The following is a 14,633-nucleotide window of genomic DNA, read 5'->3' as shown; positions in this document are numbered from 1 at the left end:
CCTGCTGTGTGAGAGCTAGTGAGGGAAGGGTTAAAAGACCCCCCCCCCAACCCCCAAACACACTCTCACACACTCAGTCCCCCCCCCCCTTATTGAAGATGTCAGTTTGTCGGGGGTGGGGGTGTTATGGGGTGGGCTGGCGGGGGTCTTTGTGAGAGGGGAAAAGAGAGAGAGGGAGGGAGAGAGACAGAGAGAGAAAGAGGGAGAGAGAAAGAGAGAGAGGAACACAGCGTTCTATTTCACATAGATTAACAGCTGCTGGGCAGGGACTGTCTTGAGCATACAGAGAGAGGGAGAGAGAGCGAGAGAGAGAGAGAATCAGAGAGAGAGCGAGAGCCAGTGAGCGTGAGCGAGACAGGAGAGAAAGAGAAAGAGGGAAGCGCAGCGCTGCACTAGCTTTTCTGCGTGAGGCGAGAGCAGACACAGGTTCAGTAATCCACAGCCATCTGGGTCACTCGGATAAAGGAGCGCTTTCCAAAAAAAAACAAAAGAAAGCAACGCAGGGCCCTTTCTCCACGTGCCGCCCTTTTCCTGGGGACTTCTTGCTTTTTTTTTTTCGTTTTCCATCCGCGCCCCTCGTCCTTTCTCCCGCCGTCCCCGTTCCCCCTCCTCCCGGCGTGGCTGCAGACGGAGCAGGGCACGGACCGTCGTCCACAGCTCCACCGAACGGTAAGCATCCCCGCCACCGCCTCTCTCTCTCCCTCTCCCTCTCTCTCTCTCTCTCTCATTCATTCCGCCTCTCTGGGCGGGAGGCGAGGGAGCGTTTAACGGCCGGTGGAAATGCCGCTCCTCGCGCGGGCAGCAGAGGGGCAGTTCACCGGGCGCTCAGTGGGCGCAGTGGGCGGAGGGGAGAAAGGGAGCATTACCCTGGCACCCGGCACCTGTCAGCTGGGGCTGGTCCCTGTATAACTGCAGTACATTCCAATAAAGACCAAACACACACACACACACACTCCGCAGTACCTCTCTGGACCCAAACCCCGCAGCCCGCGGTAACCTGGCGCTCCGCTGCACCGCTAATGAAAAGGCTGCTGTGCTACAGCGAGGGACGGGTGTCAGGAAAGACAGACCTACATGTGTGCTTATTTACATGGGTACGCAAAACATACATGTATATGTGGACATACGCGTATATGCATGTGTATGTACGTGGGTTTTGGTCTATGTGAGCATTAGTTATCTGCATACGTATGATTTTTTGTGTGAGTGTGTGTGTGTGTGTGTGTGTGTGTGTGTGTTTGTGCGCTGATGCGATATATATATACATTCCCACACCCAGTGGATTTCTGAATGTCTTCTATTTATCTGTGTCACACATAATGGCTCATCTGCCCAGGGCTGCAGTCCTCTGCACACGATGAGGTGTGATTAACCCACAGTATCTGTAACTGTAAACAGCTTTTATCTCATCCGGCTTCTGTGACACACAGGGATATAGGCTGAGATCTGTGTGTGTGTGTGTGTGTGTGTGTGCGTGCGCGCATGTGTATGTGTGTGTGCGCGGGTGTGTGTGTGTCGTGTCTGTTTTCATGCACGTAAAAACAATAGCCTGTGATGGCGCTCGTAAGCAGGGGGGCAGTTGGACATGGGTCGCTGGGATAGAGAGGGAAAATAATGAATGAAGGAATGAATGGAGACATGTAGTACATCAGGGGCACTCCTTTTTAATCTCCTGCCCGCGCTCCGAATGCGCAGAGAAACGGGGAGGAAAACGGGGGAGAGGATTTACAATAGGAGAGGAGTGCACGTCAATGGACCTGCACATGCCTCAGGAGTCCTGTGTATTCATGTTTGCTATGTGTTGACTTATATATACAGAGGTCTGCATTGTCTGTGTGTGTGTGTGTGTGTGTATGTAAGAGAGACAGGGAGAGAGGGAGACAGCGAGACAGAAAGACAGACAGACACAGAGAGAATTTGCAGTGTGAAAAACAACACTGTCTGACTGGGTTTGTCCATAATCCTGGTAGATGCATGGGTTCAGAATGGTCTGACAATTAAAAATAACACAGAGCAATCACATAAAAAAAAAAAACATAACCCTGTAGCAAATATTACAGCAATGTTCTTTTGTAAGCATATATGGGTGCGTACGGTAGGCATAAAGATTATGCACATATCCACTGCTTCATTCTCTTGGATGCGAGGGTATGCAAATCCCTTTGAGCTAACGTTGCTAACGTTGATCTAACGTTGCTTTTGCCAGAGAAGGGAGAGAGAAAGGGGTGGGAGCGGTGCGTGGGTGCAAAAAAATCAGACGATATTTAGAAGCCGGGAACACTCCAGAGGTACAACACGGATATGGACTGTGATTGTTTGGTTATTTATTTAACCATGTTTGAAAAATTGACAAGGGGGGTTGAAAATGTATCTACTCCTCTGTTGCTAGGACACTCCCTTTGAACATTTTGAAGGGCGCTTCTCATTGGCTGCCTCTGATGATGCAAGTTTCTCACCCCAAATCTCTCTGTTTGCCCATGGAAACCTGCCCGCCTGCTTCTCTTTCTCCCCTGCCGCCTGCCTGCCGCTGTCTGTCTGTCTGTCTGTCGGTCCATCCGTCTGTCTGTCTGTCTTCCCATCTGTCCATCCTCCTACGCTTCCTTCACGACAGTTTCCTTTGTCAACCTCTCCTCCGTCTCTTAACCATAAAGGGTATTTTTTTCACCACTCCACTGCCTTTAAGAAACACCCCGTCCACCTTCTTTCCTATGCAAAAACCTACCTAAACCTCATCACACTTTCCAATGACCACTGCCCCTCTGTACCCCCCCTTTTCTGTCCTCATCGCCCCTGTCACAGCCCGGGATGCAGCGGGCTCATTTCCACAGTGGGCAGGCTGATATGGGGGATGGGGTGCTTCAGGGGGGAAATGAAGGCGCACAGTCAGACGCACGCTTCCCTATAAATAGCGGCAATGTGCCTCCTTTCCATCAGCCCCCTGCCCCCACAGCCCGCACCCCTGTGGGGGTCCTGGGCTTAGCGCCATGTTGGGGCTCTGCAAGCCAATGTAAAGACATCTCTCTCTCTTTTATCAGGGCTCTCTGTCTCTCTCTCTCTTTTCCATTGCTCTCTCCTCTCTCATTACTCTCTCTCTCTCTCTCTCTCTCTCTTGCTTGCTTACCCTCACCCTCTATTGTGGTGTGCACCAGTGAATGATGCTTGGGTATTTAACACACAAACACACACACTCACTCTCACCCTGAAGCACATTGCCAGCTACTTTTGAAGATTATTTGCTCATTTAGGGACAGGGCACCTGCTGGTATTGACCCACTCGTTTGAGATGAACAGTACTGTACCCCTTTTTTTGGGGGGTGGGGGGGACTCTTGTGGACTGTCTTAGCAGGAAGAGGGGAGAGGAGAGGAGCGTGGGAAGGAGGAGGGGTGGGGAGTTGCCAGAGTGTCTCTGTAACCTTGAGACAAGCCTAGTGAGACCTCACTGCAGCATGGCATTATGGGAGACAAATGCCCTGGGACAGAGTAAGACTGCCCCCCCTTTATTCCTCCTTTATGTGCGCCTCAAAGGCTAGAGGGAGTAGGTCAGGTCAGTAGGGCCAACGTGGAGAGAATGAGGGGGGCGGTCATGTCCCAGAATGCCCTTGGAGGATACAATCAAGTCAAATTGACTACAGGAATTCTGTGAATTTCAATTTGGTACACATTAGCCGTCGGTCACATTTCATCACTTGATTTGGCATTTCCAGGGTTGGGGATTGTCCAGTGCTCCCTTTAACCATAAGCTTTTTTCTCATGAGTGCAGTTCATCTTTGTTCACAGGCGTGGGGATTCAACTGCTGTGGCTCTGTGTTAATATGACTATATGATACAGCCTTCAGTGAGTTCTGCTGCTATTCACCCTTCCAAAACATGTTGCCTTTTGTCTGTTTGTTTGTCAGAGCCCTTGGAGCAAATTGCAGTGCAGATTTATTATTATTTTTTTAACTCAGAAAATGTATGCTGCCACAATAAATTTACTGTTGTTCAGATGAGGCCGGGTCTGGTTTTCAAAGGAAATTGAGCAGTGTTCTGTCTGGATGTGGTCTGGCAACTCGGCTCAAAGATCCAACCACGATAATGCTGCAATAAATGAAATTATATTAATCATTTTGAACAGTGGCACAAGCTGTGTACATCTTTTGGTTTGCTGCCGCTGGTCTTGCAGTCCTGTGTTGCTTTAAGGTGGTCCACCTTTCTCAAAGGCTGCTATCTGCTGGGTTTCCTGGCGAGGAATGTGGGATTAAGCAAATATGTTCCGGAACATACCGTCTCTCCACCCTTGGGGAAGTAGCCACATCTAATTTAAAATGGCCTGAGTTGCTATTGTGGAGAGGATGTGCTTCAAATTGTCGCCTCACTCAGATTAGAGGGAATAGCAGCCAGTGTACAATTTTCTGAGGCCAGCCAGAAGCTTACTCAGGTATCAAAGGACAAAATTGACATTTCAAGTGCATCATCTATTCGCAACAAAGCAACTGTGAACAAATGAGTCCGTCGGACATGGCTACAGTTTTACACAATGTCCTGGTCACCCAAACATCATCTGAAATGGGATTCATTCAATACACAGAGCTCTGGAAAACATGTTACAAAGGGCATGGTGGGAAATGAAGTCCAGAATCTGAGATCTTTAAGTGTGTCTACAAAGCTTTGTTCTTCATCCCCTATACTGTGAATGCCCTACTTCAGTCATGCCAGTCAAAGAGCCTCACTGTTTTCACAATGGTGTTTTTGTTTGCTCCCACAAGACAAAGGTCAGGGATTAAAGAGCTGGGGGGGGGGGGGGGTGATCATATCACACCCACAAGCTTACCCCTGTCTGTCCATAACCCTGAGGTGTCAGGGAATCTGGGATCATGTGTGCAGATCAGCTGTGATCCAATTAGAACGGTGTTAACACCCACTCATCAGTAATCCAGAGTGTCAGATTCAGGCCTGTTTGCCCATCTCAGGGCTGCCCTTAGTGTCTTACAGTAACTAATTGCCCAGACTGGGCAAACACATGTGGCTTTACATGTGATCATCTTTTGCTGGGTACACTGGTTTTCTTTTTTCACTTCAAATTTAGGTCAGTTAAAACTCTGCAGAATGAAGCCGCTGCATTGCATGGCCTGCAGGTCACGATATCGACTCATTACTGTCACAGCTGCCAGACCCCCAGCGTATCTCTGAAAGTTATTTGGTTATTACTGAATGAAGTAACTGTGCAAGGAGCCTGCCTTCTCCGAAAGTGGCCCGCATGTGTAAAGTCTAAAGATGTCACTACCGTGTTAGCATAGAGCAATTCTGCTTTTTCTCCCGTGGAAAAAGAATGCTACATAAACTGCTCTCGCAAAATACACGAGAAACAAATCTCCACAGGTCTCTCTAGACACAGACGAGTAAGGAAAAGCAAAGACACAAAAGTCATTTATTTGTGCGGAAGAAACATTTGACAGATTTGTTCTCTCTCAGTTGACTGGCCCTTGCTACAATGGCACGAAGATCCCAGCAGGTTTATCACGGCGGCGCGATCGAAGCTCTCGAACCGCCATCGCGCGTCTGAACAAAAACTCTGAACGAGACCCGCGGCTCACAGCCACGGGAGCGGGTCCACGGGTTCTAAGGTTCAAGGCGAGCGACAGAATTATCGATCGCTTTAACACACCCACAGCTGGATAACGACGGTCAATCGCTAGGGAGCGCGCTGGCGTAGCGCTGAATATCTGCACCACGCATCCAGGCTGAGGAAGGAATATGAATAATAGAGGAAGACGAGTGATTGCGCAAACAGTAATGAGGACAGCGGGGGAGACTCCGTCCCACAACGCTAGCGAGAACCGCCGCAAAATGTGTCCGCGTGGCGGCTGCGTTCTTTAAGCACAACAAACACGCGCGCTAAACTTCAAATCATCAGCTCCATAAAGTTTTTACTTTGCTGCAAATAAAATAAATTCATTTCATTACCGGGCTGCGCAAGATAAAAGGCTCCGTGTATCTTCTGTGGTTTGAGCCGTCCGCCATCGTGACCGTCCAACGGGAATGTCTGTGATCGGCTCCGAAATATTTTTTTAACATGTTCATCTGTTTGGATGGATTTAGGAAAGTTTAGGGTGAAAATCTGCGTTTTAATGTACGAGTTAGACAAGCCACTTGTCCCGAGTGTTTCCACGGTGAAGTGGCGGTCGTCAGAACTTCACAGCCGCCCAAGTGAAGCCTTTCATTTCCTCGCGGAACACAGCATCAAACACAGCGAGACCCTGCGGTGCCGTTTCCAGGTCGAAGAGAGTCGAATAGGATAGCCAGGCAAGCGAGCAGCTTCATGTTTAAAAGCATGTACAGAATGCCAGCAGAAAACAGAGAAACAGGAGTTGATTCATTTTAATCATTTTAATCTAACTGATTAAAGGAAACTGCTGAGAGTATCCGTGTAGCCTCAAAGGGATCGTCTTAATGCTTAATTTGGGGGTTTTACCACTTTTCCTCAGCATGACTTTTCAAAATACTTTGCAGCGTAAAATCCACTTTAAGCATGAAATTCAGGTTCTACGTCCTGCCAACAGTCAGCGCGTAATCGGCTGTAATTATTATTAATTAACATACTTAATTTCAGTTAGGGTTTGTTTTTGGTTAGCTGTAACAAGCACAGGTAAAATGATAAAGGGCACAGAGACTTTTTTTTTTTTTTCATATTGCCCCTGAATCTGTACACACCCCGATGTGTAATCGGAGGGGTCCTTAATACCCTGGTGCTTTGTGGAGCCTCGTCTACTGAAAGTTTACCCCAATAAAAAAGCCCTCCAAAGATCTAAGCTGGTCACAAACAAGGGCAGCTTCGCAGGTGTCCATAATACCACGGTCCCCTTTAATTAATGTTCTTCCCCTCCTCGTTTTCCCCGCCCAAAATCAATAGAGCCATCTCTCCTTTGCCAGTAGCTGGGAAAGGCCACCGGTGACCCCAAAGGACGGTCTCAGAAAATGGAATTAAAAAGAGGATTCGCGGGGAATGTGGCACGAGCAGGGTCCGTCTCTCTGTGCTGATTCTGATCAGGTTGTCCGCTGCATCTACCTCCTGACCTCTCCTCCTCCTCCCTTCTCACCATCGCTGCTGTCTTTGCATTTTCAAAGGCACGGTGCATTTTCATGCACAAGTGGTCGGCTGTTGCCTAGCAGAGCCAGGGGCAGGTACAGACAGAGAGACAGCAGGCGAGAGAGAGAGAGAGGGAGGGAGGGAGGGAGATACAGACAGAGGGAGGGAGACAAAGGGATTTACTGCTGTCTTTTAGTGGTTTTGGAATCAGGATAAATAAACCCAATTGTTTCCATCCATTTATACCATTCCCTATGCACAGCTGGGTTATTACCTTGGCTTTGTGTGTGTGTGTGTGTGTGTGCGTGCGCATGCGTGTGTGTGTGTGTGTATAATATATAACGCATACATAAAAATAATTCCATGTCTTTGTACCTGCAAAAATCACTTAATACACAGTATAGGCATTGTAAACTACTGTGCGTCTTAGCAGGGATTCAAAAACAGCTGAGACAAATTTGTATGTGTCTATACACTTCTGTGCACTTTGTCCCTGCAATTTAGAATCCCTTTCCTGATTGTGATGCAAATTGATTCGAAAGGAAGCAGTGTTAAGGGCGGTAAAGAAGCAACTGGCCTTATTTACAACTGAGAAGATCTCAATACAGATGCTGGCTGCAACTCTCAGGTGAATAACAGCAAGAACAAGAGAAAGAAACCAGACAGATAATCAGTCCAGCTCCTCCCAGAAGGAAAGCACAATTCACAGGAACAGGTTCTGGTCAGGGTTGAGTTTGTACGATAGGGTTGAGTCTGTATGATAGGGTTGAGTTTGTACGATAGGGTTGAGTCTGTATGATAGGGTTGAGTTTGTACGATAGGGTTGAGTCTGTATGATAGGGTTGAGTTTGTACGATAGGGTTGAGTCTGTATGATAGGGTTGAGTTTGTACGATAGGGTTGAGTCTGTATGACAGGGTTGAGTTTGTACGATAGGGTTGAGTCTGTATGATAGGGTTGAGTTTGTACGATAGGGTTGAGTTTGTACGATAGGGTTGAGTCTGTATGATAGGGTTGAGTTTGTACGATAGGGTTGAGTCTGTATGATAGGGTTGAGTTTGTACGATAGGGTTGAGTCTGTACGATAGAGTTGAGTCTGTATGATGGGTTGAGTTTGTACGATAGGGTTGAGTCTGTATGATAGGGTTGAGTTTGTACGATAGGGTTGAATCTGTATGATAGGGTTGAGTCTGTACAATAGGGTTGAGTTTGTACGATAGGGTTGAGTCTGTACGATAGGGTTGAGTCTGTACGATAGGGTTGAGTCTGTACGATAGGGTTGAGTTTGTACGATAGGGTTGAGTCTGTACGATAGGGTTGAGTCTGTACGATAGGGTTGAGTTTGTACGATAGGGTTGAGTCTGTACGATAGGGTTGAGTTTGTACGATAGGGTTGAGTCTGTACGATAGGGTTGAGTCTGTACGATAGGGTTGAGTTTGTACGATAGGGTTGAGTCTGTACGATAGGGTTGAGTCTGTACGATAGGGTTGAGTTTGTACGGTATGGCTGCGTGTGTGGTTGCAGCGTTTCTTACCGTAAACTGCTACTTGCATTTGTTGCGTACTTTTATTTTTTATTTTATTTTTTAGTTTTAGCCATGGTTATTTGACTCCCAATTTTGAATACCCAGTCATACTCAGAGGCACATATTTGTAAGAATGAAGCATGCGCTGCCCTCTGAAGTGCCCAGAAGCAAGGACAGCCCAGCCACCCAGTGCCCACGCTGTGCCCACGCTGTGGGGCAGCCTGCGTCAGTCAGGAGTGACACAGTCAGGGTTCCGTAGCACATCACAGGGCGCGTCACACAAAGAGAACCAGCGCATGTTAGCAAGATGACTCACGAGTGGTTCCATGTCTTTATAGAGCTTAAAGACTGCGCTTAAAGTGCGAGTTCTTCAAAGCCTCGCCTTTCCCCTCCAGCCGGGCCCCACAGTGGGTGGCGCTGGGCGAAGCGGCTAGCGCTGTCTGGCGACGGCGTCCTCTGAAACGGTCCCGGCGGCGGGGTCACGGAGCCGCTGGAAGCGCCGAGCAGAAAGGGGATTTATGTCCGCGAGCCCGCGATGCCAGCATGCGCCACAGTGGGCATTTGGCAGCGATGCCACTCGCTTTGATGGAGTAATTACTGCTGGAGGGCGAGACTCCGGAGCGCACGCGGCTCGCTGCTTTGTTCAAACAAGCGCTTCGCACAACGCGCCGTTTTGTCAGATGCGTGTTACGCGGGCGCCATTTCTTAGCCTCAGCGCTCAAAGGGCGAAACATGCACTCCTCCGCAGCTCTCCCATAGCGTCACACTCTTCAAAATGGCATTTTAAGCTACATGTAAAGAGGGCTCGGTCCCCACAAAGATCTCTGACTACACGTAGCATCTTTGACAGGTATCCACACTGGGAGAGACAGAGAATGGGAGAGGACCAAGGTGCTAATACGGCACATCCGCACCGCAGACCTTCCCCAGGCCCGGGTTTATGGACTAGCATCGCCAGCGTGGAGAAATCAAAAATAACTCAGATGAAAACTGCGTGCGCTTCATTAAGCTGCTAAACCAGAGAAAGGAAGAGGGAAGAGGCGTCCCGGTTTTAATTGAGCAAAGATGACGTGCGCTCTGCGATACTGCTCATTGATTTTCTTCATCAAAATGGCTGTTAAAAAAACAAAAACATGTTCTAATAATTTCACTCTTGAGAGATTTTCATCAAAAGAAATGAGTGCACTATAATTCTCAACCATCACACTCCAGTTGCTCATGAAATAGGGGTGGGCAATAGGATGATTTTATTTCATTGCCAGTACAATTTCAACCATGATCCCCCTTTTCATGGAAATAGTGAAGTCAGATTTTTGAGTTTTTAAAACAGTTCTAGCAAAAATGTGTCCGGTACCTCACAAATATTCGTAAAATTTTGTGAATATCTTTGCAAATCTTTTTTGTCCATTTTGTCTACCCCTATTGTGAAATTTTAAAAGATATTTGTAATAAAATATGTTTAAAATTAACAGCTAATCTAAACCATGATACTAAAATTTGCAGTCAGGTATTTTTTGCTCTTGATTTTATTTTGGCATGTATTGGCACATGAAACAAAATCTGTAGTGTAAACCAGCACAGAAATGCACAGTGGTACAGCCTAGGCCAGGCGCTCTCATTGTGGGTAGCTCTACCCACACGATGCAAACGTGCGATCGCCCTGTAATAAGCATGCATCTCTGGCCCCAGCCTTCTGTGTGTGGAACGGGAGAGTGTGGGGGAGGGGGCGTGAGGACACATCCAATCCTCCCCCCCCTTTCCTTCCTCTTCAGCGCAGCCGAAAGTCGGACGCGTCGTGGGAAGGAGGGGGAGGAGCCAGGCTCTCCGCGCGCCTGAGCCCATTGGCCCGTGGCTCCGCGCTCGCCTTCGGTCCGCAGAGACGCCCGTCCCGGCTGCGGGGCGGCCGCCTCGCACCCCCTCCCGAAACGAGCCCGTTGTCGACGGCGATGCTCTCCGGCTCTCCGTGGAGCGCGGGTTGTGGGACGCGAGCGAGCGAGCACGCTCACAAACACCGGCCTCGTCCTCCTTCCACCTCACCGAGAGAGCGGGAAAAATACATACTCTCCTTCATCTCTTCTGGAAAAGTCTTGCTCGCTGACCAGAATTAACGAGAGTAGACCGCTCTAGACAACCAACAAAAAAAGCCCCTCTGCAGCCACCTTTTGTTCTCGGGCTGCTCCGGATTCTGATATCTCTTTCTCCCCTTCGCTGAAGGAGTAATAAATGTGCACAGGGACCATGGACTCCCAGAATCCTCTCCGTTTGTCCACAGTGTAAACGTGTAGGAGTTGTTTGTACCAGTACCAACCAGAGCTCTACACATGAAATATAAAAAAAACCCTGAAATTAATTTGTGCATAAAACTAATGTTTTATAGTTTGCGAGTAAGAGAGTCCATTGTGCAAACGTAAATTTAGCAAAAGTTATCACCATGCCTAATGTCTGAAAGAGCACATCTGTGCTCGTATCGCCACAATGGCGTTCAGCAGAAACTGTGTGCATACAGTACGCACGGCTATCACGCACACCAGGCTCAAACCTGAGCTTCCAGGTTACGAGGAGCACGTGCAGTATCAGTGTTACAGTCGTCTTCTCAGTAATACGGCACTGCACCAGCACGTGTTCAAAAGTGCAAATGCAAGCTGTGGTGAAGGTGAAACAGGAAGGCTAACGGTGGCGCCGAGAAAAAAAAAAACAAACAAATAGGAAACGTTCGAAATAGAAACAGACGTCAATAGCCGAGCGCAACAGGAGGTGCTGTGAGTCACACGCGCTCGTCGCTGTCGAGATTAAGTCTGGGGGGGGGGAGAGGCGTCAGTCGCAGATTCGGGATGAGCACTTGGCAGGAGAGGGCAACCTCCCATTGGTTCCACATCAGAGGCCGCGTGCTTCTCACTGCATTCCAACGGTCCGGGTCAAGGACAGCCCCCTTTGAACACGGTTCCTTAATTGCTCTATTCAGAATGGCATACTGGTGCTACTCTGTCAAAGTTCCACCGTTTACTCCTTGAAGCTGTGCGTTGTGTCGAATTTGCTCGCTGTGCATATGGACTTCGGTTTCAGAGATCTCAAAACGCGAGTCGCCACGACTGAGCTGGGCTGGGGTGGCAGGGACCTGCTTTTTGGCTTAACTGGGATATGATTTTACAAGAAAATGGCAGCATAGCCAGGGTATGATACGAAGGAACACCTCTACTCTGCTAATAGAGAATCAAGAGCTTGCATAAGGTCTTAAAGAACTACAGCACAGTATACCCTTCCCCTCATTTTCATTTGGAAGAGAAGAACATATATTTACAACAGACACCTTCAATTACTGTTTAGTTACTACATGATAACAGCCAGATGCGTGGTGTCCAGGCCCTGGTGTACCCTGGTGACACCGCGTTCAGCCCCGTCCTGCGTCTCAGTCCCTGTGCCGCTGAGCCGGGCGCCCCGGGCCGCTCCTCCTCCGCGCCGCAGGGCGCTCGATGCCGGATCAATGCATCGACCGCGGCTTTAACGGCCGATTCATTTGGGCCGCACCGGGCGCGCTCAGACAACCCCGCGGCGCGGGCCTCCGGGTCACGGGCAGGGACGGGACCGCTCCCAAAGGAGACCCGAAGAGACGCTCTGCCCAGCAAGGGGTCGGACCGGCGGACCGCAGACGGGGGGGGGACGGCGGGACGGAGCGGACGGGGGGACGGACGCGGACGGGGGCGGGGGACGGAGCGGAGGGGGGGGGGGCGGAGTCGAGCGGACGGGGGGACGGAGCGGACGGGGGGAGGAGCGGACGGGCGGGGGACGGAGCGGAGGGGGGGACGAGGCGGCCGGGCGGCCGGGGTCGTAAAGCGGTCGGGCCGGTCCTCCTCTTGTGCGGAGCGCGCTCCGTGGCGTGTACGCTCAGATTTATGGGCCGGCTCTGCATGCATTATTCATCGACTGCGACCCGCAGCGCTGATTCAAACGGCGAGCTGAGCCCGGGGGTGGGGGGGGGGGAGGGGGATTTATGGACTCCGGTGACATCGGCACTCCGGTGATGAAGCGGATCGCGGCCGACCTGTGAAATATCTCGTGGCGTTTTCCCCTCCGCGTGTAAACGCCTCGCTGAGCGGTCTGCGCTCACGCGTACAGCGTCGCCGTCCCGCCCGCGTGAGAGCGCGAGCTCTCTGATTGGACGGCGTTTGTGAATGAGTCCCGTGCATGGTTTTTCACCTCAGGAGAATGCGGCGAGCGGCGGGGTCACGCTGCAGTGTCGTCCGCTGCTGTAATGAATGCTCTGCTAATCGATACTGGGCCTCTTTTGGCCAGCGCCTAACCTTCGCAAAATGCTCTCCGTCGCGTTTGTTTGCTTCGCCAGCGCTAATGGCATAAACCGCCCATCTGTGTTCTCGGCGAAAGCTGTCGATAGTTAATAGAAATTAAACCCCACCTCGAAACAAGGGGCAGTAGGCAAGCTCCAGTCATGATGGTACAGTTATACTAGTACAGTTATAGTGGAACAATTATACCAGTACAGTCACAGTGGTACAGTCATAACCGTAGTCACAGTGGTACAGTCAAAGTGGTCAGTTATGGCAGTTCCGTTATAGTGGTACAGTTGCCGTGGTGAGGGTTATGGTCCTGGAGAAAAGGCCTGGTACTGACAGAGAGAGAAAAAGAGGGAGAGAGTGTGTGAATCTTTTTCTCCCAGTTTTCTTTGCGTCTCCTTGAAATCACGTGCTCTTGCTCTCTGTTCCCTGTCTGTTACAGACCTCCCTGTCAGTGTTGTGGCAGGCTTAATTGAGTGCTCAGCTATGGGAGTGCTTCTGTACGCCTCGGTCCTGAGCCACACACCCCCCCCTCCGCACCCCCCCAATCTGACCCCCGGCTCTGGAGCCAGGCCTCCTTCAGACAGAGGAGATTTTGCAGCCTAGGGCACAGAGAGTCCAGAGAGAGCCGGGGAAGGCTGCCGGTGTCACACAGCAGTACTGAGGAGGAGGAGGGAATTAGACAGGGCCAGTGAAGGGGAGCACGGACACAGAGAACAGCATTGTGGGAGTCCACCATGAACCAGTCCTGCCTCATCGCTGTGTGTAGGGATCCATGATCCATGAGAACATGAGATTTCTGAAAGTTCTGTGTGTGTAGGTTTGTGTGTGTGTGCGCGTGTGTGTGTGTGTGTGAGGGTGGTATGTCTGCAGAGAAACAGCTGCTAATTCACAATCAATGATTTCCACATGTACCACTCCCTGACCCGCAGCATCTCCCCTTCCACTGCAACACCGGCCGGCCAACATTCTTTCAGTCATCCACGGCTTCTCAGCCACGGCACACCGGATCATCAGACCATTTTGGGCTTCAGAACACAGCGCAGCGGTGCTGGACCCATAACCAGAAGATACAAGGCTTCATTCCCAAACAGGGCACTGTGGAAACTCTTCAGCGATGCACCAAACTAACAAAAGTGAGAATGATTAGAAAATCAGTAGTTCCTCTACTGATGAACGTGTGCAAGGCAAATGAAAAGTAAAGCTGAATCTGCATTCGCACACTTCTCCAGATGGTGGTGGTCCTAGCCTCACGCTCACCTCGTTTGCACCATCCAGAGGACGGGCTCTCCGCATTCCTTCCCACAGCTTTCCCATATGCTTAAACACAGGAGAAGCGGCCGGCTAACAGGGCAACCCTCTCTTTGAAGCTTTCTGCTGTGCCACAGGTAACAGAACATGTGTAAAACGTGTGAAATGAATAACACTGATAAGGAACCGCTTCCCCGGGCACATCATCTCAACTCAGGATGTCACACACCTCTCTGTGCTTCTCATAACTGAACAATACGACACCGGAGCTATAGAGGTATACGTGACCTTGTACCTGTTAGCGAATTAGCATCCATTATTTATATTCGGTTTTATGTTTAGTCTGTGTTTTCCAGGCAAATCCCGACACTGTTCAAATTTGAGAGCCTTGCATCAGTGCTCCGGTCAGCAAGAATTTGTCTTGCATGGTTCACATAGTCTTTTTGCGTTCGTACACATATACGTATATGCACACATCAGCTTTAAGCTCCCATGATAAACT

At 49.9% G+C, this 14,633-nt stretch overlaps 1 protein-coding gene across 3 annotated transcripts in view; it reads left to right on the top strand.

Annotated features, from left to right (window-relative positions):
• The first annotated feature begins 268 nt into the window (after window positions 1-268).
• Window positions 269-14,633, top strand: part of fam49al (family with sequence similarity 49 member A, like) — a 36,539-nt gene continuing 22,174 nt past the window's right edge. For all 3 annotated transcript variants that reach the window (XM_064347594.1, XM_064347597.1, XM_064347595.1), the window contains exon 1: window positions 269-669. The gene's annotated coding sequence lies outside the window, so the exon portion shown is untranslated. The remainder of the gene's footprint in view (window positions 670-14,633) is intronic.

The sequence above is a fragment of the Anguilla rostrata genome, chromosome 8, assembly GCF_018555375.3.
Source record: "Anguilla rostrata isolate EN2019 chromosome 8, ASM1855537v3, whole genome shotgun sequence".
NCBI classification, from domain to species: Eukaryota; Metazoa; Chordata; class Actinopteri; order Anguilliformes; family Anguillidae; genus Anguilla; species Anguilla rostrata.
Note: the sequence above shows the minus strand (reverse complement) of the source record. Positions and strands in the feature narration are given on the sequence as shown.